This window comes from Schistocerca serialis, chromosome 4, assembly GCF_023864345.2.
Source record: "Schistocerca serialis cubense isolate TAMUIC-IGC-003099 chromosome 4, iqSchSeri2.2, whole genome shotgun sequence".
NCBI classification, from domain to species: domain Eukaryota; kingdom Metazoa; phylum Arthropoda; class Insecta; order Orthoptera; family Acrididae; genus Schistocerca; species Schistocerca serialis.
Window position 1 is genome coordinate 435,644,019 of NC_064641.1, and position 27,255 is coordinate 435,671,273.

The following is a 27,255-nucleotide window of genomic DNA, read 5'->3' on the forward strand; positions in this document are numbered from 1 at the left end:
ATTCCGTACATCGTACCGAAGTGTCCAATGAGATTTCTGCGCACACCGCCTGAATCTCATTCCAAAGTGTGTCCAGGTTACGTGGTTTACATTTGTAGACCTCATCTTTTACTGTGCCCCATAAGAAGAAATCCAGCGGCGTGAGGTCTGGAGAACGTACAAGAAACTCGATTGGTCCCCTGCGTCCTATCCACTGGCCTGGCACATTGTGATCCAGGTATGCTCGTACGTCCCTATGATAGTGCGGCGGGGCGCCATCTTGTTGTAAACAAAACTCATCATTAGCGTATAATGCACGACTGGCAGGGAATATGGAGTCAGCAAGCATTGTTAGGTACGTTTCTCCAGTAACAGTACCTTCAAAGTGGAAAGACCCAATGAGTCCCCTTGCAGACAAACCACACCACACATTTATACCAGGCAAATTCACAGCCTTTTCAACTGTAATGTGAGGATTATCTTCAGCCCAGTATGCACAATTGTGCCTACTGATGGTTCAATTGAGTTTGAATTGGGCTTCATCCGACCAAATTATGCTACCCATAAATCACGGTTCACGTCTCACCATCTCCTGAACCCATTCACAAAATTCTAACCTTCGATCTGGATCGTCGTCACTTAGCTGTTGCACCAGCCTTGGAATATACACACGAAACTTGCCTTTCTTCAGAATGCGTAGCACACTACTAGCACTTAACATTACTCTCACGTGCCTCTTGCCTTGAAGAATTTCTAGGCGAACGCTGAAACAGTTCCAAGAATGCAGTTGTGGAATCATCACATGTAGCTGTACGAGGTCGCCCTGATCGACCTTTATACACGTCACACACTGTTCCATGAATTTCGAATTTGTCTCGTAGATGTGTAACTGTTAACCTTGAAGGTGGTTCTGTACCATACTCATTTCTTCACTGTCTTCGAACCGCAGCTACATTCTCAAACGTCCAGTACCACTTAATTATCTGCTTCCGCGCTTCAAAGCTCAAACGGACGTCCGCCATGTTGCAGTTACTTCCTTGCCACTGCTGCCACCTGTGGAAGAAACATAACATTACTGTCTTACAGATATTTAACCTTGTAGAACGGGAAATAAATTGTCTATGACAGTTCAAAGTGTGTATACAGTTTTTTGACGCACCCTGTATGTATGGACCTCCGTAACAGACATCTCGTTTATGCACCAATGCTGACTGCCGTCCATTGTCGACTAAGGCTGGAATTTGCACATCAGTACCCCAACTGGGCGTCCACTGAGTGGCGACAGGTGGCCTTACCAGATGAATTACGCCGTTGGCGTGTACGGCGTGAAACGTCTGAAATCAAACCACCTGTAACAATTATGGGAAGAGCCCAAGCAGGAAGAGGGAGCATTATGGTCTGCGGATGTTTTCGTGGCATTCCCTGGGTTATCTCGTCATTCTGTAAGGCACAGTCGAACAACACAAGTATTCATCTATCCTTGAGAATCATGTTCACCCCTGCATGCAGTTTGCTTTTCCTCAGCACCATGGCTTCTATCAGCAGGGCAATACACCTTGTCAAACAGCTCGCACTGTACATGCATGGTTCGAAGACCACAAGGATCAGTCTACCGAACTCCTCGGGCAAGCAGTCTACTCGCATTGAAACGCAGTGGAGAATCTGGGGGACCACCTTGATCGGGCTATTCGCGCTATGGGTCCTCAACTTGTAAACCTAGCGCAGCTAGCCACGTAACTGGAGTCGGCATGGTTCCACATTAGTGCTAATACCTTGCAGAGCCTCACTGACTCTCTTCCTGCACGTCTCGTAGAGCTCATCGCTGCAAATGATGGTAATTCAGGCTTTTGATAGGTGGTCACATTAATGCAGCTGGACGGTGTATTATAGCGTTAAATTGTAAATCATTTGCGCCACTGCTGCCGTGTATACAACGTTACAATTTCCACTAGTGTACGGAGAACTGTCGTCAGTATGTTGTTTGCAATGACAACTGACTCTGGAAGCAGAGGCTGTACACGCACCGAGATATTCACGGTATGCACTGGACGTGAGAAGTTCCCTGCCTGGGTGACCTTGGAGCTGGACTGTTCCTGGCGTCGAGCACACATTTTCTGGACGCTGATATCTCGCGTAGTAGCCATAATTTCTACAAATTAATACCCACGACATTACTGTTCAGCGTCATCCCATTTTTGTGATGCTCCGACCTGTCTTATTAGCAGCCGCAGCAGGAGTGCTCGTTCTCCAAACACAACGCCCATCCCTAATCCAATCGCTCATGAATGTGTGGAGGTGTCCCGTATTCTGAGATAATCAACGTCGGCTGCTGTTACTCCACAGCAGGTCGTTATTTTACAGATCTACCGCAGACTCTCACTCTCACTGTCTGACCAACCTGGTTTATTGTTTTGATGTAACGAAAGCACGAATATTATGATTCTCATAAGGATGCAGACTGTGCAGTAAGACACCGAGGGAGCGTAACAGCGTCTTCAATATGGGGCATAATTTCTACAGGTGTACCATAAGGCTCAATATTAGGTTCTTTCTCGTGATATATAAGTAATCTACCAGGATATATCCAAGAAGCAGAAGTACTTCTCTTTGCTGTTGATTAAAGTATAAAATTCTCTTGAAAATCAGTAACTGATTATCTTCAAACTGTCACTGAACTTAGATAAAACACAATAAATGTAATTCTCTGCTGGACAAGATCTTCCATATCATTAGAAATAATGCACGATGGTAAATCAATAAATGAAACAATATATTACAGAATCTTAAGTATTTACAACGATAATAAGCTGAACTGAAAGTCACATATTTCAGAAATGCATATTTTGCAACATGGACAATATCAGATACTACTTGATTGTGATTTGCAATACTGTTTCAAAAGCTAGTTATATATAAGATGTAGAATTAAGCAAGCACATTCCACTATTTATAAACAAAGATAAGCTCGCCAGACAAAAAATTAGAGAGAAATCATTACAAGCATCATTCAATACCGCGTAACTGCGCCTTTGGACTTGGTAGCTCCCTGAAGTCGGTTAGGAAGTGAGTCCGCAGGTACCTCGTATCCAAGCTAAGCCACTCACTGACGACTTGATCGCGTAATTCCACCAAATTGCGAGGTTGCTGTGGTGCCGTTTTACCCGCTGTTCCAAAATGTCCCACAGATTTTCTATGGAGTTCACTTCAGGTGGTTTTGCAGCCCTATTGTGATGTAATGGCTCGGGGGAGTGTACAGGAAACCAGCCACATATTCTTCCAGCCCAGTGAACTTTGCTGTTATTGTCTTTTTGCTCCACTGTGAGCAATTGCCTCTTGCGGGGAGACCGAGACCAAACGTTCATTGCACGCGGTTCCCGTCGCACATGTTCGCTCGCTGACAGATTGGGATGGACTTCCGTTCACTCTCTGCAGTAATTCCCGTCGGGTATGAAAGCGATTTTGATTCACAAGTCATGAAACGCATATCCGGTCCCTCTCAAGATCTTTATCCGACCACAGTTTCGACGTCGTGTTTCGTAGGCGTGTGTGTTGCACTGCTGTTTGTAGACGGGTTGAACAGTCCGCTGCAAAACACCAAAAAATCCAGGAACTTCACGCACACGTTTGTCCCTTTTCTCAGTCACGTCCGTACATTTACGTATTTTTACGTCAAAGTTGCCTTGAACGATAAATTTCCGACGTTCACATGAAAGCAGTGCACGCTTGGTTAAATTCGTGACTCGATCGCTCCGCCATATGTAAAGGCTTTAGCGTATTATTATTGGTTAGTTAATTAAAAATATTCTTTATTTATTTATTATTATAAATAAATATTCTTTATGTGTGCTTTTATTTTAATTATTTTTTTACTTATTGGCTTTAGTTGGTATAGCTTAGTTCCTTATTTCTTTTTATCTTTACTCTCCTGAAAACCTGGAAAAATAAATATTTCGTTTTAATTACCACAGGTGAGCAATAGCTGCACTCCGCAGCGGCGATCTCGCGGAAATTCCTCGTCGTTATCTGCTCCAACTGAAATCTCTAGCCGGCCGGAGTGGCCGAGCGGTTCTAGGAGCTACAGTCTGGAACCGCGCGACCGCTACGGTCGCAGGTTCGAATCCTGCCTCGGGCATGGACATGTGTGATGTCCTTAGGTTAGTTAGGTTTAAGTAGTTCTAAGTTCTAGGGCACTGATGACCTCAGAAGTTAAGTCCCATAGTGCTCGGAGCAATTTGAACCATTTTTGAAATCTCTAAAATCTTTATTCGCTACGCAGATCGTTCGGCACAACTGTGTGCTATGTTGTTTGATGAGTCTGGATCGTAGGTCCAACAATTTAGCAAGTTAAAGATTATTAATTCGGAGATAATCTCTAGAAAATTATGTCCGTGGAAAGTGCAGGTTCGCACTATCTTTCCAAACTTCACCTCCGAGCGATCTGCGTCTCGTAACGTCTGTACCGTGAGAATTAACTAATTTGAGTATGGAGATACACATACCTTGAATATTTGATGTTAGTTATTGGATTTTATTTTATTTCATTTTATTTTATTTATTTATTTATTGCAGAAAAAGCTATTTGAACATTCATCAATCACCGTAATGGCGCCTCTCAACAATACGATCTCTTTCCTTCTCTCACACGTCCGATCTCTCCATTTTCTTCACAAAGAGTACTTAAAATAAATCTTTGGTTCGGTAAGACACAAAGATGCGTTCGTAGCAAGGAACGTCCGATTCTCGCAGTCCATATATGCCGTTCACCACAATATCAATTCGTCGCACCCAAATTATGTTACATTGCAAGGCGTGACGATTTCTGTGTGCTTGTTCACGGGAGTGGGTGTGTTTATGACCGATGAGTTTAGGTTACAGATGCGTTTCCTGCAATTTAAACAGGTAGTATTGCTAGGACGGCAGCAAGATCGAAGCGGTCCCTGGATCAGTATGAGCGCTAAAAAGGACACAGGAAACTTTCCGCACAGACTTGCTACACCCTTTATCCTGCTGGAAGTACGTAAAATTCAAAGATTGAGCACTGAGTAGTTAGAATAGGGTACACTATGTGCACATCTCACTTGGTATATGTGCACATTTCATTTGGTAGATGACCCAGTAGAAATTAACAATCCATGTTAAAAAAAGAAAAACGGAAAAACAAAGAAAGAAAAAAAGAAAACGTCTGCAGTCTTGGCAATGAGGCAACTGTAGTTTTTCCAGGCCACAAAGTCTACTTGAATCTGCTGTACGTAGCGATAATTGACGTGTTATTAACTTGCTTGTTTTTCGTTTCCAGCTGGTATCTATCTTCCGCAAGGCATTTTACTAGCGGCATTCCGGAACTAATGCCTTCTGCTTCTCGTGTTGACTTTTAGTATCCGAGGCAGAGTATGTCAGCATAGTGCCAATTTTTGAATCTTCTCGCTAATGCCATGCGACAGATTGCAGAAGGCAGCGTTCTAAAATAGCGTCTGACATCGACGTGCGTATAAAACAGAGATGTGCCACTGGATTCTTGGTCACTGAACAAATTTCACCGACTGAAATCCGTCGACGCTTGGTGAAGTTATAGGCAGAAATGAATAATGTGATGTGCGTACTGCGTGATGAAAAGGATGTGGACGGCAAGTCACACCCCGTTCGACTGCTCAGCTGCCATTCCTGATAACGAACAGCGTATCGGTTAACTCATTAGTAGAGTTCGGTAGTTTTGGTGAAGTACAAAATGACATCTGGAATCTGGGTGCCGACCACTTCTCTATTTACCTCTCTCTCTCTCTACCTATCTATCTATATCTTCTTCTTTTTTCAAGTAAAAATTTTCTAATCGTGTAACTCCTGCGCTTTTTTGTAAGCAAGGCAATTGATTTTCATGCAAGTACAATTTACAGACAAAAACATTAAAAATTATGTAATTATTGCTGTTATTTTTTACTTAATAGAACATTCTTCATCGTGGTCAAACGTAAATGTTTCCTACTATTATTGATAAGTGGGAAACTTGTTTATGAATTACAGTACCATGTTCCGTATAAAGTTCGACGAAGTACTGAAGCGACGTCTGATTTTTTTTGTAATTTTACCTTTTTTGAGAAAATAGTGTTTTTAACGCTGTATGATAAATCTGTATTGTTGTTCATTTTTGGCACAACATCCCTTTATTTCACGTTACAAATCAGCGATTTTCGAATAAAGCCTGAAATAAATATTGACAATTTTAATATTTCTATAAATAGTGTTTATCTTTAAGTAATGCAGAGGAGGATAACTATGTAGAACGAAAATGTTCCATAGATTGCGATGCTCTTTATACATGGTGAACATTAATAAAAGAGACGAACTGCCGGGACGGATTCCTGCCTGGAAATGGAGGAAAAAAGGTCCGATGAACATGTGTCTGGAAATGGACGGTGTGCGTGCAGGGCCGGCCGCTGCAGTCCGGAACCACGCTGCTGCTACGGTCGCAGGTTCGAATCCTGCCTCGGGCATGGATGTGTGTGATGCCCTTAGATTAGTTAGGTTTAAGTAGTTCTAGGTCTAGGGGACTGATGACCTCAGATGTTAAGTCTGTTGATGTTAAGTCTGATAAGTCCCATAGTGCTTAAAACCATTTGTGCGTGCAGTGAAAACAAATCGTCCTGGAACACAGTACAGAGCTGCATTGCATCCGCTTTACACGAGATGTTCAAAGGGGTCTCCGTGGGATGCAATGCACACGTTCATATGTCGCATCATGGGTTGCCGCACTCTTTCGCACGTTCTGGCCTCTCTCCGAGTAGAATCACAGGCATCGTGAACAAGCTGTAGAAAGGTCTGCACGTCAGGAACAGCTTCAACATACGTAACACTTTTCATATGCCCCCAGAGGTAAAAAGCCAGGGGGTTTAATAGCGTTGATCTAGCAGGCCATGCTAGAGGGCATCCGTGTTCTATCCAACGGCCGGGGAAGATGTTGTTGAGGTGTCGGCGAACTGTAATATGAAGTGGAGCGGTGCTCCGTCATGCAAAAACCACATAACCAATCTTATTGACTGTGTCAGAAAATTTCAAAGCTTTCAAATGTTCAAATGTGTGTGAATTCCCAAGGGACCAAACTGGCGAGGTCATCGTCCCCTAGACTTATACTACTTAAATTAACTTTTGCTAAGAACAACACACACACACCATTCTCAGGCAGCCCACGCGAAGTATTCCGCAGGAAGTCCAGGTACGTTCCTCTGTCGAGGCACTGTGGAATAATAACCGGTGCAAGTAATGGTCGCCAAGAATCCCTGCCCACACATTGATGCTGAAGTTTGTCACGCTCAAATGAGGTTAATGCATATTGATGACACCAGTTTTGGTTGCTTCGTCGGTAAAGAGGACTGATGACACTAATCCCTGCTACAATCCTTACTTTTTCGTTCCATTTCATAGCACTTTGCAATGTCAGGCCTAGATATTTAATCGATCTGATTGCCAACCATTACACTAGTAATACTGTAATCTAACATTACTGATTTGTTTTCCTACCCAACTGCATTAAACTTCTTTTTCATTATTTAGACCTCGCTGCCCCTTATCAAACCAACTAGAAATGTTGTCTAATTCATCTTATGTCCCCCTACAGTACGACATCTTCCCGTACACCACATCATCATCAGCGAACAATCGCGGACTGCTGCTCAAGCTGTCCGCCAAATGATTTATGTATACAGAAAATAACAATAGCTCTGTCACACTTCCCTGGGGCGTTCCTGACGATACCCTTGTCTCTGATGAACACTCGCCGTTGAGGACAACGTAATGGGTTCTGTTACTTAAGAAGTCTTCGAGCCACTCACATATCTGGAAACCTGCTCCATATGCTTGTACCTTCGTTAACAGTCCGCAGTGAGGCACCGTGTTAAACTTTTTTCGGTTACCGAGGGATATGGAATCTGCATATTGTCCTTCATCCGTAGTTCCCAGGACATCATGTGAGAAAAGGGCAAGCTCAATTTCGCACGAGCGAGGACACAAGCTTTCCCGTTTAAAGCAAATCACTTCTCCAACAAAAAAGTTTAATAAAAGCTATCTTGAGGTAAAATGATGTGCACAGTCTCGTGGGATAAGCCAGATTTGGTTCTTTTGGGTATCTTGGAGCCTAAAGCAATTATCGGTTTAGAACGCTATAAGACGACACTGACTAGGCTGAGAGACCAAATTTCTATAGTCAGGGCAGTGAAGGAGACAAATTGCCGTTTGCAACGCGTTAACTCCAAGCCTCACAACAGTTTTCGTCATTGCCAAATTTGGCTGGAGTATGCTGCCACATCCTACAACACCCTCCTACAGACTTCCATTTCTTTGGGCCTATGAGATGTACTACGTAGCCAGTACTCTCCAGCCTCAGACGCTATCATCAGAGCTGCGTTTTAGTGGCAAGTCTCAGCTTGTTCAGATTTTTGAGAATGCGACTGAGTTGCATCACGAATTGTGGTGACTATGTAGGAAATAACAGGATCTTGCTCTATTTAACTTTGTTATTGTGCTTTCTGTATTTGCAGTAGCGTCAATGTAAACAAATGGGAGACATTAGTTTCTGAATGACCTGCGTAATTATCTTCCCAGTGTGGACTTCATTGACAATGTCCCATAGATGTTCCTTGGGTGAATAAACTGTCACATTAGCACAGCGTCTGCTTCGGTAGGTGCGTGGTCAGCGCGGCGGATTGCTATCCAACGGTGCTCGGTTTCGATTCTCGCGGGTTTTGGATGTTTTCTCCCCTCGGGGACTGGGTGTTGTGTTGTCCTCACATTCGTATCTAATAACTGGCATTCTGCAGTTGAGGTGACTGTATGAGCACGCACCGAAAGCCAGTAAATTAAAAAAAAAAAAAAAGAAGAGGAGCACAGCAGTGATCGTAGCCCGCTTAGGTGCCACTACACAACACTTCCTCCAGATGATTCAGCATCTAACTTTCTGCAATGCCATTACCAGCTGTTACACCACTGTTTTGTTCCAGTCTTGGTCGCGTATCTTTTGTCGATAAATGAAAGGTCACAGATCGCAACCCCTCCCGAAAACAAAATAGACTTGTTTTTAATTTCTTCCCACAGTCGATTGCGTAAGAGAAAAACAGCTTGTATTACTAACCGTAACAAATAACGTTAAATGACCTATGAATCTGTGAGCTATTTATCAAGTGCTTTAAATAACAGAAGGAGATATCACTGCCAAGTAATGAAGTAATACTGTGATCTGGCGTCCTCCTCGTAACATCTGTTATGATATTCCGTCGCTTTTACATTATTTCCCTAATGTAATTCAGTATCCCTGCGTCAACAGTCAGTGAGAGATGTACCGGCTGTCCCTCCTAAGAGTCGTCAAATGAATTTTCTCTTATGTGTCGGCAGATATTTGCAATTTAGCTTTTTGAATGTGTAGCTGGAGTCAGTCCAAACAAATACTGCTCATTATGTCTTCGATGCGAAGTGCATTGTCGACGGAAAGCGTCATTTTGTATCCAGTTGTAAACTAAATGATTTTTAAAGCGGAATTTTACATGTCCATTCGATATAGTGGTACCCGACTGGGCTAGTTCGATATTCGTTTTATCGTTATATGTTAACAGGAACAGTAAAACACGAAGAATAGCCAGTAGTCCAGCAGCGATAGCACCGCCGGGGCCAGCACTGACTGCTACAGCCATGCAGCAGCGCTGCCCAGTCGCCGCTAGAGTACTGGTTATTCTTTGCGTTTCACTGTTGCTGTTAATACATATCGATATAAAGAATTCTGAACTGTACTAATCTGATACCACTGTACCCCGATTCCCGTTAGAACACCGAAGTTAAGCGCTGTCGAGCTGGGCTAGCACTTGGATGAGTGACCATCCGGTCTGCCGAGCGCTGTTGGCAAGTGGGGTGCCCTCAGCTCTTGTGAGGCAAACGGGGAACTACTTGATTGAGAAGTAGCGGCTCCGGTCTCGTAAACCGACATATGGCACGGAGAGCGGTGTGCTGACCACATGCCGCTCCATATCCGCATCCAGTGACGCCTTTCGGCCGAGGGTGACGCGGCGGCCGGTCGGCACCGTTGGGCCTTCCATGGCCTGTTGGGACGGAGTTTAGTTTTAGTTTAGTTTTTATTTAACAACACGTTAACTGTGATGTGATAATATAAAAATCTTTGGTTTCAGATAAATGCAATATTATTATTTTAGGAACTTTTTGGAATTACTGTGACTTTTTCTTTGTATCAGAATAGGAAGTAATATCTAATTCGCAATTTATTTTCTTGTTGTTAGTGGTAACTGGTTTCAGTTTTAACAAGCACCATCAAATCAAGTACAGAATTAAATATAAATGTAATGCCTATATTTAACTCAATTATGGGGTATTTTTACTGAATTTTTTATGAGTGGAATACTGACATTGATTTCTATAGTAGTATCTTTCATTTTGATACATATTTGAAATTTATAGTGTTTGTTTCGAAATTTTTCGCGGAATTACACGCTCCGATTGCGTGTATTATTTTCACACTCGAAGCCTTTACTAGACAATGACGTGACACAGTTTGACAGAACACTCAACCAGGAAACCGATTTTCGTGTCCTTCCTTATAACGACTATACAGATCGGCAGCTTTTCTGTTCTCGCGTGATAAGTGTTGGCGGTTTTCCATCACTACTCACAGTCTTGAAATCTCTTGACTGTGTCAGAAAATTTCAAAGCTTTCAAATGTTCAAATGTGTGTGAATTCCCAAGGGACCAAACTGGCGAGGTCATCGTCCCCTAGACTTATACTACTTAAATTAATACCCATGCCCGAGGGAGGACTCGAACCTCCGGCGGGAGGGGCCGCGCAATCCGTTACATGGCGCCTCAAACCACGCGGCCACTCTGCATGGCTTCAAAGTTTTGCAGTGTTGGCAAAAGCATGCGCAGTTCTATAAACACCAAAATAAATATGTTCAGAAACACGACAACATCATCGTAGTTTCACTGTCCTAGGAGCTACGGAACAGTTAAATTTTATGATATCTACCGAAACTCCCCATGTTAGGGTATTCCAACTGAATAAAGTCTTCGAAGCCCCGAAAAAACGAAATGCCACAAGCTGAGGTCTGAAAATGGCTGAAAACCGACATGCGTCTCAATTTATGAGGAGGTACCGAAAAAAACCGAAATTATTTTTTAAAAACTATATCTTTTCAAATTGTTTACGAGACAACCTTATCCCCTTCAAAATAGTCTCCATTACAACTCCGGTGCTTCCACTATTCGAAACTTCTCTGTAGTCATCTTTGGGAATGACTGACAGCTTCTCCATCGTTTTTTTTTTTTTTCTTGATTTCTTCAATGTTGTCAAATCGGTGTCGTTTCATACCCCCTTTCATGCATGGAAATAAGAAAAAGTCGCACGGACGTCAGGCGAGTAAGGTGCATGGGTGATTGGAACCATGCCATTTTTAGCTGTATGTTCAGGAGCGTTGTCGTGATGAAAGAACCAGTCTCCTGTCTTCCACAAACCGGGACTTTTTTGACGAACACTGTTGCGCAATCTACTTAAAACTGTCTATGAGCATAAGCTTTCGAATTTTTTCGATATTTTTATCGATTCGGGCAGTTGATAGATGTCCAGGACGAGGTTTGTCATTAATGACATGTCGCCATTTTTAAATAAAGCAAATCACTCGTGCACTTGATTTTTTCCCAGTGCTTCATCATGGTAAGTTTTGTCAATATTAAAACAGTTTCAGCCGCGTTTTTACCAAGTACAAAACTAATTTCACAGCTGCACATTGCTCATTTAAACTTGTAATCGTAAGAAACGAAACAAGAACAAAGCAGCGCTAGCAAAACACAATCATCGCAAATGAACAGAAAAAGCCAGATTGACAAGGCAGGCCACACTGACTGGCAATGAGTGCGCTATACACGCCTACAAGAAGAAATGTTTACTACACAAGCTTCGCTCATGGAAATGTTACTCCGGTATTTTTGAGTACCCCTTCATATTGTAATGTGAAAACACTATTTTGTGTTTTCATTCATACACACTCTAACTAGGAAACAAATAACGACGGCACCTGCAAAGAGTAAAGCCTGGCTATTTAACGTCAATGTGGGCCTACGTAGGTGAGTGGTCAGCGAGCGTAACTTCCTTGTGGAGAACGCGGATTCGATACCTGGTTGTGTCAGGGATATTTCCTTGGTGGGAGGGTTGTGACTGGTACGGGGTGCACTGAGCCTCGTCAGACCAACTGAGGGGCTACTCGACCGGTTAGTAGCGGTTCACAGTGACCCGGGCAGCGTTGTTCTGCCCACATACCCCTCAATATCATATCTGATGACGCCATTGGAAGAAGATGACACGGCTATCGGTCGGACTCACTTATCCCAACCAGTTCCAAAACGAGGAACTTACACTAAATATTAAAAAGAAGGGAAGAAAAGAAGAAATAAACACAGACGTCTGACTAGCAAGTGCTTTTTTTTTTTTTTTTTTTTTTTGAGTTATCAGTCTTTTCACTGGTTTGATGCGGCCGGACAACCTCTTCATCTCAGAGTGCAACCTACGTCCTCAATTATCTGCTGGATGTATTTAATCTCTGTCTTCCTCTACAGTGTTTACCCTCTACAGCTCCCTCTAGTACCATGAAAATAATTACCTCATGCCTTAATAGATGTCCTATCATCCTGTTGCTTCTCCTTGTCAGTGTTTTCCATATATTCCTTTCCTCACCGATTCGGTGCAGAAAGTCCTCATTCCTTACCTTATCAGTCCAGCTAATTTTCAACGTTCGTTTCAACTTTTCATCATAAGAAACGAAACAAGAACAAAGCAGCGCTAGCAAAACACAAAAACGTCTCAAATGCTTCGATTCTCTTCTGTTCCGGTTTTTCCGAAGGTCCATGTTTCACTACCATACAATGTTGCGCGTGCTCCAAACGTATATTCTCAGAAATTTGTTCCTCAAATTAAGGCCTATGTTTGACATTAGTAGACATTTCTTGGCCAGAAATGTCCTTTCTGCCAGTGCTGGTCTGCTTTTTATGTCCTCCTTGCTCTGTCCGTCATTGGTTAGTTTGCTACCTAGATAGCAGAATTCCATAACTTCATCTACTTCGTGATCATCAGTCCTGATAAATTTCTCGCTATTCTCATTTCTGTTACTTCCCATTACTTTCGTCTTTCTCCGATTTACTCTCAATCCATATTCTGTACTCATCAGACTGTCCATTCTTTTCAGCAGATCACTTTCACTTAGGATAGCAAAGGCATCAGCGAATCTTATCGTTGATACCCTTTCACCTTGAATTTTAATTTATCTCCTGAACTTTTCTTCGATATACAGATTGAACAGTAGGGGCGAAAAACTACATCTCTGCCTTATACCCTTTCTAATCCGAGCACTTCGCCCTTGGTCGACCACTCTTATTATTCCCTCTTGGTTCTTGTACGCATTGTACGTTATCCGTCTCTCCCTGTAGCGTACCCCTATTTTTCTCAGAATTTCGAACATCTTACACCATTTTGCGTTGTAGGACGCTTTTTATAGGTCAAAAAATCCAATTAACTTGTCTTGATTTTTCTTTAGTCTTGCTTCCATTATCAACAGCAATGTCAGAATTGCCTCTCCTTTCCTAAAGCCAAACTGATAGTCATCTAACACATCCTCATTTTTCTTTTCCATTCTTCTGCATATTATTCTTGTCAGCTACTTGGATGCGTGAGCTGTTACGGTGATTGTGCGATAATTCTCGCACTTGGCTCTTGCAATCTTCAGAATTGTGTGGATGATATGTTTCCAAAAATCAGACGGTATATTGCCAGAATCATACATTCTACACACCAACGTGAATAGTAGTTTTGTTGCCACTTCCCCTAATGATTTTAGAAACTCTGATGGAATGTTATCGATCTGTTCAGCCTTATTAGATCTTAAATCCTCCGAAGGTCTCTTAAATTCTGATTCTAATACTGGATCCCCTATCTCCTCTAACTAGACATCTGTTTCTTCTTCTATCACATCACACAAATTTCCCCCTCATAGAGCCATTCAATGCACTCTTTCCACCTATCCGCTCTCTCCTTTGCATTTAACAATGGAGTTCCGATTGCACTCTTCATGTTACCACCCTTGCTTTTAATTTCAGCAAAAGGTTAATTTGACTTTCTTATATGCTGAGTCATTCCTTCCGACTATCATTTCATTTTCGATTTCTTCAAATTTTTCATGCAGCCATATCGTCTTAGCTTCCCTGCACTTCCCATTTATTTAGTACCTCTGCGACTTGTATTTCTGTATTCCTCAGTTTCCATGAACATCTTTGTACTTCCTTCCAACATCGATCAGCTGACGTATTTCTTCTGGTACCCAAGGTTTCATTGCAGTTACATTCTTTGTGCCTATGTTTTTCTTTCCAGCTTCTGTGATTGCCCTTTTTAGAGATGTCCATTCCTCTTCAATTGTACTGCCTACTGGTCTGTTCTTTATTGCTGTATCTATAGCCTTTGAGAACTTTAAGTATATCTCACCATTCGTTAGTACTTCCGTATCCCATTTCTTTTTGTATTGATTCTTCCTGACTAATCTCTTAAACTTTGGCCTACTCTTCAACAAACACTACTAAATTGTGAATTGAGTCTGTATCTACTCCTGGATACCCCTTACAATCCAGAATCTGATTTCGGAATCTCTGTCTGACCATCATGTGATCTAACTGAAATCTTCCCGTATCACCCGGCCCTTTCCAAGTATACCTCCTCTTGTGATTACTGAACAGAGTATCAGCTATTACAAGCTGAAATTTATTACAGAACTCAATTAGTCTCTCCCCTCTCTCATTCCTTTTCCCAAGCCCGTATTCTCCTGTAACCTTTTCTTCTGCTCCTTCCCCTACAACTACATTCCAGTTTCCCAGGACTGTTAGATTTTCATCTCCCTTTGCATGTTGTTTTACACGTTCAATATCCTCATATACTTTCTCCTTCCCTTCATCTTCAGCTTGCGACGTCGGCATGTATACCTGAACTATCGTTGTCGGCATTGATTTGCTGTCGATTCTGAAAAGAGCAACCCTATCACTGAACTCGCGTTATACCATTTTCCGCTGCTGTTGATATTACTCTATACTCATATGACCAGAAATCGTTATCTTCTCTCCATTTCACTTCACTGAGCCCTACTATATCTAGATTGAGCCTCTGCATTTCCCTTTTCAGTTTTTGTAGCTTCCCTACCACATTAAAGCTTCCGACGTTCCATGCCCCGACTCGTAGAACATTAGCGTTTCATTGATTATTCAATCTTTTTCTCTTGGTCAGCTCCCCCTTGGCAGTCCCCTCCCGGAGATCCGAATGGGGAACTACTCCGGAATCTTTTGCCAATGGAGAGATCAACATGACACTTTTCCAATTACAGGCCGCATGTCCTGTGGATATACGTTACGTGTCTTTAATGCAGTGGTTTCCATTGCCTTTTGCATCCACATGTCGTTTATCATTGCTGATTCTTCCGGCTTTAGGGGCAGTTTCCCACCCCAAGGGCAAGAGAGTGCCCTGAATCTCCGCCCGCTCCTCCGCCCTCTTAGACGAAGGCCGTTTGCAAAGTGAGGGTGACTTCTTATGCTGAAAGTCTTCGGCCGCCTGTGCTGATTATTAACCAAGATTTAAACAGTGGAAGGTTTCGAACCCGGGACAGAGAATGTTTTGATTATGAATCAACGATATTATCCCCAGACCATGGGCTCGATTCTAGCAAGTGATAAAGGAAGATACTTTTAATGGCTATCCTAGATAAAATCACTATTATTCATACGTAATTAGCAAGCTAAAGCAATTAGAGATTATATCATTGTTCACTCTAGAGTGTAGTACCTGAGTACAGGTAGAGCAGAGAGCTTTTCCATGTTTTTGTAGGATCTAATATATGGACAGTAGTGAATGAGACTCTGTTCCGCTTTATCACATTTTAAACTGAAATGAGGTTTAGAAGGACATAGAAACAAGCTGTAAAGCTAGAAAATCGTATTCAGGTTACTTAAAGAAATTCTGGAAGTTACTGACATGCAGTCAAGATCAAAATGTTGAGAACTCTATTTCCTAACTTGCATCTAATGTTTTCAGGTATGGTAACAGGACATAGAACCCACAATCACTCTTTTCGTTGTCCAGAAGAGAAACATATGTGATGTTCTACTAGGAGTCAATCCACTGAGAACGCGGTCCCCGCAGATAAATGAAAGCAGGTTTCCGACGTGATTACTGCCGCACGATGGGAATTAACAGACTCCGAACGTGTAATGGTAGTTGCAGCTAGACGCATAGGATATAGTGTGCCGAAAATAACGAGTTTCAGGCATTACTTCTCACCACGGACAACAGTCTTCACTTAACGACCGAGAGCAGCGATGTTTGCGTAGAGCTATAAGTGCTAACAAAGAAACACCTCGTGAAATAACCGCAGAAATCAATGTGGGACTTACGACGAACGCATCCGTTAGGGATGTGTAGCGAAATTTGCCGTTAATGGGCTACGGCAGCAGACGATCGACGCGAGTGCCTTTGCTAACAGCACGAGATCTCCCCTTGTTGGCCTCGTCACCACATCGCTTGACCCTAGACTGGAAAACCGTGGCCTGGTCAGATGACTCCCGACTTCAGTCGGTAAAAGCTGAAAGTAGGGTTCGAGTGCGACGCCAAGAAGCTGTGTTTACATGGAATGGAGCGGGTCCTCCGATCCAACTGAATTGATTATTGAATGTAAATGGTTATGTTCAGCTATTTCATGAACTTCATGTTCGAAGACAACGACAACGATGTCATGTCACCGAGCCACAACTGTTCGCGATTGGTTTGAAGAACATTCTGAACAATTCGAGCGAATAGTCTGGCCACCCAGATCGCCCGATGTTAATCCATTTGAACATATGTGGGACATAATCGAGAGGTCACTTCATGCAGAACATCCTGCACCAGCAACACTTTTGCAATTATGAGCGGCTGAGAGGCAGCACGGCTCAATATTTCTGCAGGGTTCTTCCAACGACTTGTTGAGTCCATGTCACGTCGAGCTTCTGCACTACGCTGTGCAAAAGGAGTCGCGACAGTGTATTAGGAGGTGTCTCATGATTTCTGTCATCTCATTGTAATAGTATGAATGAATGTCAGTCGTCAGTTGTAGATAAGATGACTGTTATTCATACGTTACTAGCAAGAGAAGGTAAATGGGATTGTCACTGTTTATTCTAAAGTATGGTACCTGTGAACAGGTAGAGCACTGATCATTCGCATTATTTTGTAAGACCTAAGATATGAGCAGTAGTGAACGAGACTCCGTTCCGCTTTCTCACAATTTAAACTGAAATGAGATGCAGAAAGACATAGAAAAACGCTGTGAGATTAGTAAACGGTGGTCGGGTTGGTTTAAGAGTTTCTGGGAGTCACTGACATGCATTTAGGACCATAATATCGAGTAGCTTACTTTCTACAGGGTGTCAATCATTGAAATATATGAAATAAAATCATCATAACTTCTGAAAGGTTTTCGTTAGGACGTTCAAACTGAATGGTTGGCCGGGAGGCATGATGCAATTATTACGCGCATGGTGCGGTTTGGTTTAGCGACGAAGCCCACTTTCTTTTGGATGGGTTCGTCACTAAGCAAAATTGGCCCATTTGGGGGACTGAGAATCCGAATTTCCCGATCGAGAAGTCGCTTCACCCTCAACGAGTGATTGTGTGGCGTGAAATGTGCAGTCACAGAATAATCGGTGCGATATTCCTTATTGGCACTAAGACTACCGAACAGTACGTGAAGATTTTGGAAATGATTTCATCCCCATTATCCTAAGTGACCCTGATTTCTACAAGACGTGGTTGATGCGAGCTCATCGAAGGACGAGAGAGTCTGATGTCCTGGAGGAGCACTTTGAGGACCGCATTCTGGCTCTGGGATACCCAGAGGACATTGTTATGGGCCTAGATTGGCCGCCATATTCTCCAGATCTCAACACATGCAACTCTTTTTTGTGTGGCTATATTAAAGACAAGGTGTACAGCAAGAACCCCAAAACCACTGCTGAGCTAAAAATAGCCATACATTGACAGCATCGATGTTCCGACACTTCAGCGCGTCATGCTTAATTTCGCTGTTCGTCTGCGCCACATTCTCGTCAATGATGGCAGGCTTATCGAACATGTCATAACCGAAATCGGAATATCTGTAATGACCTTTACATGTTGAATAAAGTGTGTGTACGCCCTAGTTTGTAACTAATTTACGTTTTCTTTCATGTAGTTCAATAACTGTCATCCTGTAACAAATGTCTGTTGTTATCAGACATGGTAACGGGCCACATAGCCCGCAGTCCCTCTTTTCGTTGTCCAGAGGAGAAATCCGCCTAGTGTTCTGCTAGGAGCCGGTCCAGTCAGAAGGCGGTCCCTGTACATGGATGAAAGCAGGCCCGCCTGGGCCAGGTGGGTGGGTCCGCGGCAGACTGACTTTCTCTTCCTCGCCTGCCATTGCCCCCTTCAAAAGCGATCGAGCGACTTTGATTTCAGCGATCGCTGAACCTCTGGAGCAGTACGCCACACTCCTTAAACCTGCTTTCCAGCTATTAAATTACCCTGCTGGAAAGGAGATAAAAAATGAATCTGGTCACATGGCAAAAGTATTTGTCGGAAGTTATCAAATTAAAATATTTAAATCCGGGGTAGCTGTCAATAAGAATTAACAAAACACTTAAACTGCAGAATTAAACATCATCTTTGATAGACACGCCTCGGTAAAATAGGTCATTAACACACATTAGTATGATAGTGTTTGAAGTTAAGGTTGGTGGTTCAAATCTTGGTGACCAAAGAAACTTACGAAGCTATTCAGTCAAAAGCCCGATAATGTGAGAATCGAAAAGCGAGTACCAGATGACTGAAATTAAGATGGGTCTCAGGCAAGGAGGTGGTTTATCTCTGCCCTGTTCTTTTTTGCTCTCGAGAAGACCATTCGTGAGATCTTTAATGAGAACTGCGATGTGATCCAATTATAAGGGAATACTCTGGAATATCTAGCCAGGGCAAATGATATCTTTTTAGTCAGCAGCTCCGAAAATGAACTGAAACAAATCATGAGTGCACTGGAAACGGTCGCCAGAAAATTTGGGCTACTCATAAACAAAGCCTCGTTACAAATCGTCGACGAGGTCAAGGTACTGGAGAACTACAGTCACTGTAGATGGGAGACCGTTCCTAAGAGAGAGTCCGTTAATTTAAATACCTGGGAGCGCTTTTCACGGAGAACTCGTCATGAGAAGCAGAGGTCAACTCCAGGATGCAGGTAGAAAGCTATCCTTGTACAGCATAATACAACTGCTTGGGTCCCGATGTCTTTCCAGACTGTTGAAGATTCGGCTATATTAAACCCTGGCCCAACACGTGGAACCATGTGGCGTTCAGCCTGGGTGAATCCGAAAGCAGGACTTTCAGAAATCTTTCATATTTGAGAGGTAAGTACTGCGGAAGGTCTATGGTCCGATTCTGGACTCAAACACGGGAGAATAGAGGATCAGACACAAGGAATAGTAGATGAACTATACCGACATGCTAGTATAACAATAATGATCGGTAACAAGCCACTATAAGGGGCTGGATATGTCGCTCGGATGGAAGATGACAGATGGCCACGGAAGCTGCTGATTTTCATTCCCACAGGGAGGGGATCCTCGGGAAGGCCATAGAGGTGAAGAAATGGACCCGATGAAGACTAGCAATAGTCAGCATTGGATGCGGACGGATGGTAGATGGCAACGATGAATATAAGGCGAAAGAAAAGGAAATTTGTACCAGTGTGCGATCTCTTGGCCCTGACTGCGTAAAGGGGGAAAACAGAAAGTATAGATCCAGCAAGGAAGCGATGTAGTGACATACGGTTCCTGATTACCATACATTGCACTAAAGTCCTGGGTTCTATCCTAAACACCTCATGCGCTGAGAACATGTCCGACTAGACGGTAAGACGTCCATTAGACGGAGACGTTAAACTTGATAACAGGCCAGTATGATTTTAGATGATTCAGCTATGCACCATCACTGTATTTCACCCCTTCTTTTCCTTAATTTCATATTCACCCATAACAATATAAACCCAACAATACCTCCTACAACCAGTTTTCACAGTCGTCCACAAGACACAGATGTATGTAGGACACTTTATAACAGTCGAACTGGAAGCCATTCCTACATGAGCAGGCGATATCATATTTATATTTAGAAATCACAAAAAGATAAGCACGAGACGTTAACTGAGCTAAAGAGAGCAACAAAGTGTGTTTTGCATGGGTGACAGTAGAGATACGTATTATGTGGTATTACAAGTTCTGATCTACAGCAGGTCGGGCCTCAAAAAGTGGTGGTGGGTTGTCACTATCGTCGGTACAGGTCTTGCAGCGCGTTGTCAGAGATAACTTCAGCATCGAAAGGAAGACCTGCAATGCCATCATCTAAAAGGTGTTGGAAGGTCGCAAACGGCAACGCAGGAGCCGCTAGCAAGGCATCTTGACTCCTCCGTATCCCCTCTGTATACTAAGCGTCTGCAACCGAACGTAGCTTTCTCGTGCCCTTGCTCTTATTTTTACGATATTTACTCCCGTTGGTTAGTTCACTCTGCATCCTCCAGTCAACAGGGTGTAGTGTTCCGAACTCGTGGCTTGCACTATGTATTCTTGGTGCCACTTTGTTCAACTTCTAAACGCAGAAACACGTTACGATCGGAAATTTCCAGAACTAGCTGCTACTTGCTTCTGGATTTGAGGAAGGGGCTTCTAGGACAGACAGAACTCCCGTTGACTTACTGTGTTGTAGCGGCCTTTTTGGCGTATTTGTTCCGACCTGTCACAGTGATTCGCTAGAGACACACATTTACAGTGTCAAGGAGGACAAACAAGTGTTTACAGTGGTATGCTATCTGCTAACATAGATTTAACTGGTGGCTTCCAGGAAGATTTGCTCTTGTAGTAACACAATACTTTCCTTTCCCAATAATAGCAGTTAAGGACTGTATCGTATACACTGCCTACATCAGTGTATGCAGTCACATCACATGCAAATACCCTCACACGCCTATTAAATCACTTTCGCCTATGTTTATTGTCTCATACACATTTCTGTGGCGGGAGTACGGAATTTTTATAGTAAAATTTCAAAGTGCCATCAATGTTAAATATGCGTGTTGTTCAACAAGCCCGGAATCAGAAATACATTTCACAGTACAACTCTTGTAATTCCCGACGTGTCTGTGCTCACTGAAATTCGAGGTGACCGTTTCTGGCAGTGTGACAGCTCCACGCTTGGCAGTAGCTCACGGGTAGCGACCAGTCGTTCAACTTCCTTGACCTTAACTGCTCTCAGCCGGCCGAAGTAGCCGTGCGGTTAAAGGCGCTGCAGTCTGGAACCGCAAGACCGCTACGGTCGCAGGTTCGAATCCTGCCTCGGGCATGGATGTTTGTGATGTCCTTAGGTTAGTTAGGTTTAACTAGTTCTAAGTTCTAGGGGACTAATGACCTCAGCAGTTGAGTCCCATAGTGCTCAAAGCCATTTAACTGCTCTCGACATTGCGCTACCAGCAGTAGCAGGCGTCTGTCAGAGCGAAGGATACACGCTACTGTGCTATATGTAAGGCTTTGAGCTCAATAAACAAGATGAATTCATGTGTTTCCGTGTGGTCCCTGGCCTGTAGTGAGGCACAATGTCTTGATAGCAGAGAAGTAACTCCATACAGCTGAGCTTTTCAAAATGTGCGTTATTCGATTATACAGTGTCTGATAAATAATTACACGTGTCTAATCAACATTCTCCTCTGCTTGACCAGTGGTGTTACTGGACCAAATGGATGACGATGATGTTTGGTTTGTGGAGCGCCCAACTGCGCGGTCATTAGCATCCGTACAAAGCCCCAATTGTTACACAGTCAAATTTTTTACACAGATCAATATAACCACTATCAAGGAAGATAATGATGATGATGAAATGATGAGGACAACACAAACACCCAGCCGTCTGGCAGAGAAAATACCCACCGCGGCCGGAAATCGAACCTGGGACCCTGTGATCCAAAAGCAGCCTTCGCTAACCACTAGACCACGAGCTGCGGACGGATCAAATGGAGTAGTTTGACTTCCTACACTTCCGTACAATACACTATCTGAACAAAGATAATACGTGGTGTGTCAATCCTCCGCCTTTTTTAAGGCTTGAACTTTGTTGGGATATTTTCAGCAAGGTAACTGACTGTATGTGATGGATGGCAGCCCACTCTTCTTCAAGGGCCAAAACCAGGGAAGGTAGTAACGTTGGAAGATAGCGTCTGGAGCGAAGTCGACGTTGTAACTCATCCCAAAGGTGTTCCGCTAGGTTCAGATCGGGACACTGGGTGAGCCAGTCCATTTCAGGAACGTTAGTGTTCACAGACAATTGCCTCACAGATGCTGCTTTGTCACTGGGTGCGTTATCATATTGATACACTCACATTTTCCAAACTGTTCCACTAGTGTACAGAATGTTAATACGCTTCCGAATATAGCGGTTTCTTAACTGCAACAAGAGGATCACATCCTAACCGCGAAAAACACCCCCATGTCGAAAAATCACATCCTCCGTATTTCATTTTTGGCACTTCACACGATGGCAGGCAACTTTCTCCAGGCATTCGCCAAACCCAAACTCTTCCATCGGATTGCCTCAGAGTATCTCAACTCAAATTTCTCGTTTTGTCTTCCACTGACCATTGGCTTCTGAGGAGCTGCACGATCATTGCACCCTATTATTTTTAGCTCCTTATGCACAGTCATTGTGCTAGCTAACCTGCTTATAACACCTTGGATCTCAAGGGTGATAACTTCCGTTGATTTCAAGCGATTTTTACAGTCGCTCTCCGCAATGCTCGACGTTCCCTTTCTGCCAATGCATGTGGCTTGTCTAGTCTTGGTTAGCTGAGGTTGTGCCTTCGCTTTCCCACTTCACAATGACCTCACCAACAGTCGAATTACGCCGCTTTCAAGGACTGAAATGTCCTTGATGGATTTTTTACTCAGATCACTTCTAGTGATTAATCCAGCTCTTCTGATCGACCCATTCTGATTTTACTGCTTCTCTTGTTGTTGTTGTTGCCAGCCGGAGTGGCCGAGCGGTTCTAAGCGCTACAGTCTTGGAACCGCGCGACCGCTACGGTCGCAGGTTCAAATCCTGCCTCGGGCATGGACGTGTATGTTGTCCTTAGGTTAGTTAGGTTTAAGTAGTTCTAAGTTCTAGGGGACTGATGACCACAGCAGTTAAGTTCCATAGTGCTCAGAGCCATTTGAACCATTTTGTTGTTGTTGTTGTGGTCTTCAGTCCAGAAATTGGTTTGCTGCAGTTCTCCATGCTGCTCTATCCTATGAAAGCTTCTTCATCACCGACTAACTACTGAAACTTATATCTTCTGAATATGATTAGTGTATTCATCCCTTGGTCTCCTTCCACGATCTTTACCCTCCAATACTTAATTGGTGATCCCTTGATGCCTCAGAACGTGTCCCACCAACCAATCCCTTCTTATAGTCAAGTTCTGATACAAATTCTTTTCTCCACAATTCTATTTATTACCTCCTCATTAGTTACGTGATCTACCCATCTAATCTTCAGCATTCGTCTGTAACACCACATTTCGAAAGCTTCTATTCTCTTCTTCTTTACATCTATATCTACATATAAACTATTTTTCGTCCGTGTTTAACTTCCATACATGGCTACACTCCATAAAAATACTTTAGAAAAGACTTCCTGACATTTAAATATATACTCGATGTTAACAGATTCAGAAACGCTTTCCTTGCCATAGCCAGTCTACATTTTATATCCTCTCCACTTCGAACATCATCAGTTATTTTGTTCCCCAAATAGCAAAACTCATCTACTACTCTAAGTGTCTCATTTCCTAATGTATTTCCCTCAGCATCACCTGATTTAATTCGACTACATCCATTATCCTCGTTTTGCTTTTTTTTATGTTTATCGTACATCCTCCTTTCAAGGCACTATCCATTCCGTTCAGTTGCTCTTCCAGGTCCTTTGCTGTCTCTGACCGAATTACAATGTCATCGGCAAACCTCAAAGCTTTTATTTCTTCTCCATGGATTTTATATCCTACTCCAAATTTTTCTTTTGTTTCCTTTTCTACTTGCTCATTATACCAAACGCTAGAAAGTTAGGTTTGCCTTTCCTTAAACTATCTTCTAAGATAAGTTGTAGGGCCAGTATTGCCTCGCACGTTCCAACATTTCTTCGGAATCCAAACTGATCTTCCCCAAGGTCGGCTTCTACCAGTTTTTCCATTCGTCTGTAAAAAGTTCATGTTAGTATTTTGCAGCCGTGACTTATTAAACTGATAGTTCGGTAATTTTCGCACCTGTCAACGCATGCTTTCTTTGGGATTGGAATTATTACATTCTTCTTGACGTCTGAAGCTATTTCGCAAGTCTCATACATCTTGCTCACCAGATGGAAGAGTTTTGTGATTGCTGGCTCTCCCAAGGCTATCTGCAGTTCTAATGGAATGTTGGCTACTCCCGGGGGCCTTGTTTCGAATGAAATCTTTCACTGCTCTATCTAATTCTTGACACAATTTCCCCGCTTCTCTTTACACAAGCGGGTTCACCTCTCGCGACATTAGTGGTCAATACTGCATTTCATGACGGTGTCCAGATACTTTTGATCGGATAGTGTGTAGCTTTCTCAACGTGTTCCTTATTCGGTTATACGGAGCGCGGTGAAGAGTAATAGCTAAGTAACCAACTTTCTTCTCAGCGATATACAGTGATATTTATGGTTGACTACAATGAGATGCGTCATTTCTCCTTCCCCATCTATCCTGGAAGTTTTTATCATCACCACGAAAACACCTCCTATATTTCACAACTGATTCTCCATAATGGAATCTGTAGTTTATTTTCGTAAAATTGCGCCGGTGGTTTGACCCTGAAGAACCGAAGTCACTTTATCCTGGCGGGAGCAAGCGAACCGAATCTTGCAAATGGCACCTCGCAAACTTGTTTACGCGACCTTCGAGGCAGCTGCAGCGACTCGGTGGCAATGGGCAGCGTGAGAGAGCAAAGGCAGGACCAACTCATTATTCACTAGGGGCGACGCCACACGGATACAGCCGTTCTTCTCGATTATAACAGCGTCACCCATGCGATTACACTTTGCAAAATTCATTCCGCTGATTACATTCTGGAATAATGATCGTATGGGCTATATCGTAACGTTTCAGGAAGGTGGGGGAGGAGGATCCTAAAGCAGTTAGCAATGAATACCTTATTAATGTCTCCACTTACACTAGTCCTATACAATAATAAGCATGTTCTTTTTTATGTTGTTTCCATACGCGCTACATGTGTAGCTTTCTCAACAGTAATGGAAATACGTATTCATACACTAGAGCGTGGAAAAGTAAACTGCCTTTATTGACAATACTAAACCAAAAACACTAGTTGGATATCCACTATACACATTCGCCAGTCGCCAATGCAGGTATGCTGGTATATAGAACGAGAATGAACAAGCCTTTACAAAATAAAATACAAAAACGTCTGCCAAGTTCTCTACTGCGCTAGGAATTAAGTATTCATACACCAACAGAAAATGACACTTCTAACAAAGCCATAACATGTTTAATACTTCGTATGCATATCCTTCCGATGTAATACTTCTCACAACCTCCGTGACACGGAATGGACCAATTTTCTTGAAGTTTCCGATGTGATACCTTCCCATTCTCGAAGCAGAGCGTCTTTCAAAGAGGCCTTACTACCGATGTCATGTTTTCTCACTCGTGTTTCCAGCTCACTCCACAAGTGTTCGATGGGATTCAGGTCTGGACTCTGAGCTCTTAAAAGAGTGTGTGGAGTGCTGTAGAGCAACCACAGCCGGACAATTTGCGCCCTATGTTTGGGATCATTGCCCTGTGGAAGTAATAATTTCTAGGAAGACCCAAGGCGTCAACACCCTGTTGTAAGTTCTGTTTGAGAATGTTCATATACACAAATCTGTCCATGGTAGCCGGCTGGGGTATCCGAGCGGTTCTAGGCGCTACAGTCTGGAACCGCGCGACTGCTACGGTCGCTGGTTCGAATCCTGCCTCGGGCGTGGATGTGTGTGATGTCCTTAGGTTAGTTAGGTTTAAGTAGTTCTAAGTTCTAGGGGACTGATGACCTCAGAAGTCAAGTCTCATAGTGCTCAGAGCCATTTGAACCATTTCGCCCATGGTACATTCCTCAAACACTAATTTTCGGACACCGGAGGCTGACATACAGCCCCATACCATCGCTCCACCAACTTCGTGCTTCACCGTGGGTTGAATGTTGTTTCTGTCGAGGTGTGTATTCGGTCTTCTCCAGACCAAGATCCTACCATCATTGTGCACTATACGAAATTTGTTTTCATCAATAAACAATACAGTATACCAGAAGTCTGCTGTCTTGGATACATGCTGTTTCGCGAATTCCATCCGCCACTTCCTGTTCTTTTTGCTGATGTAGTTCTTTCGTCTCGGGACACTGGCTCTGTAGCCCGAACGATTGAGAATGGTACGAACTGCCCTTGGAGTGATGTCCTTTCGGAAGTGGTCATGTACATATGCGCATAGTGCCGACGCTGTCGTTTTCGGGTTTGTCTGGATGATTCTTAGTAGCATTCTGTTTCTCTTGTTGTAAGCTTCTGTGGACGACCGTGTCGTTCACTGTTTATTACTACATGTCTGTCCTCATATCGCTTAATGATAAGATTCCACAGTCGCTCGGCTTCCTCCTATGATGTTCGCAATTTGGCATACGACTTGTGTTGAAGATATTGGGCGACAATGATGTTTCGTTCCTCAATGGTCGTTTCCTTCCCCTTGCGGCAGAATGCTGTTTCACGGTACCCACGTCCGACGTGCTGTTGCTTCATGGCCACCGCACGACTGCACAAGTGTGGCATGCACTCCGGGGTTGCATCAGCCGTTTGTTTGGTTGAAAGTAGTCCACTGTATGAATACATTTTTCCCTGTCGTAGGCCGTGCGGAGTGTGAAACGTCCCCTTTGAACAATTATACATGACTGTGCTTAAACTGAAACACAATATTTTTAGCACAACGCAATCTGACTTTCAAATCTTCGTTACTCTAACTACTGCAATACAGCGAACGCCACTACTGCCAGCTAAATAAAATATTCAAACTACTGAAGGCACTAACTACTGATAGGCATAGTTAGCAAATGAAAGATTTTGAT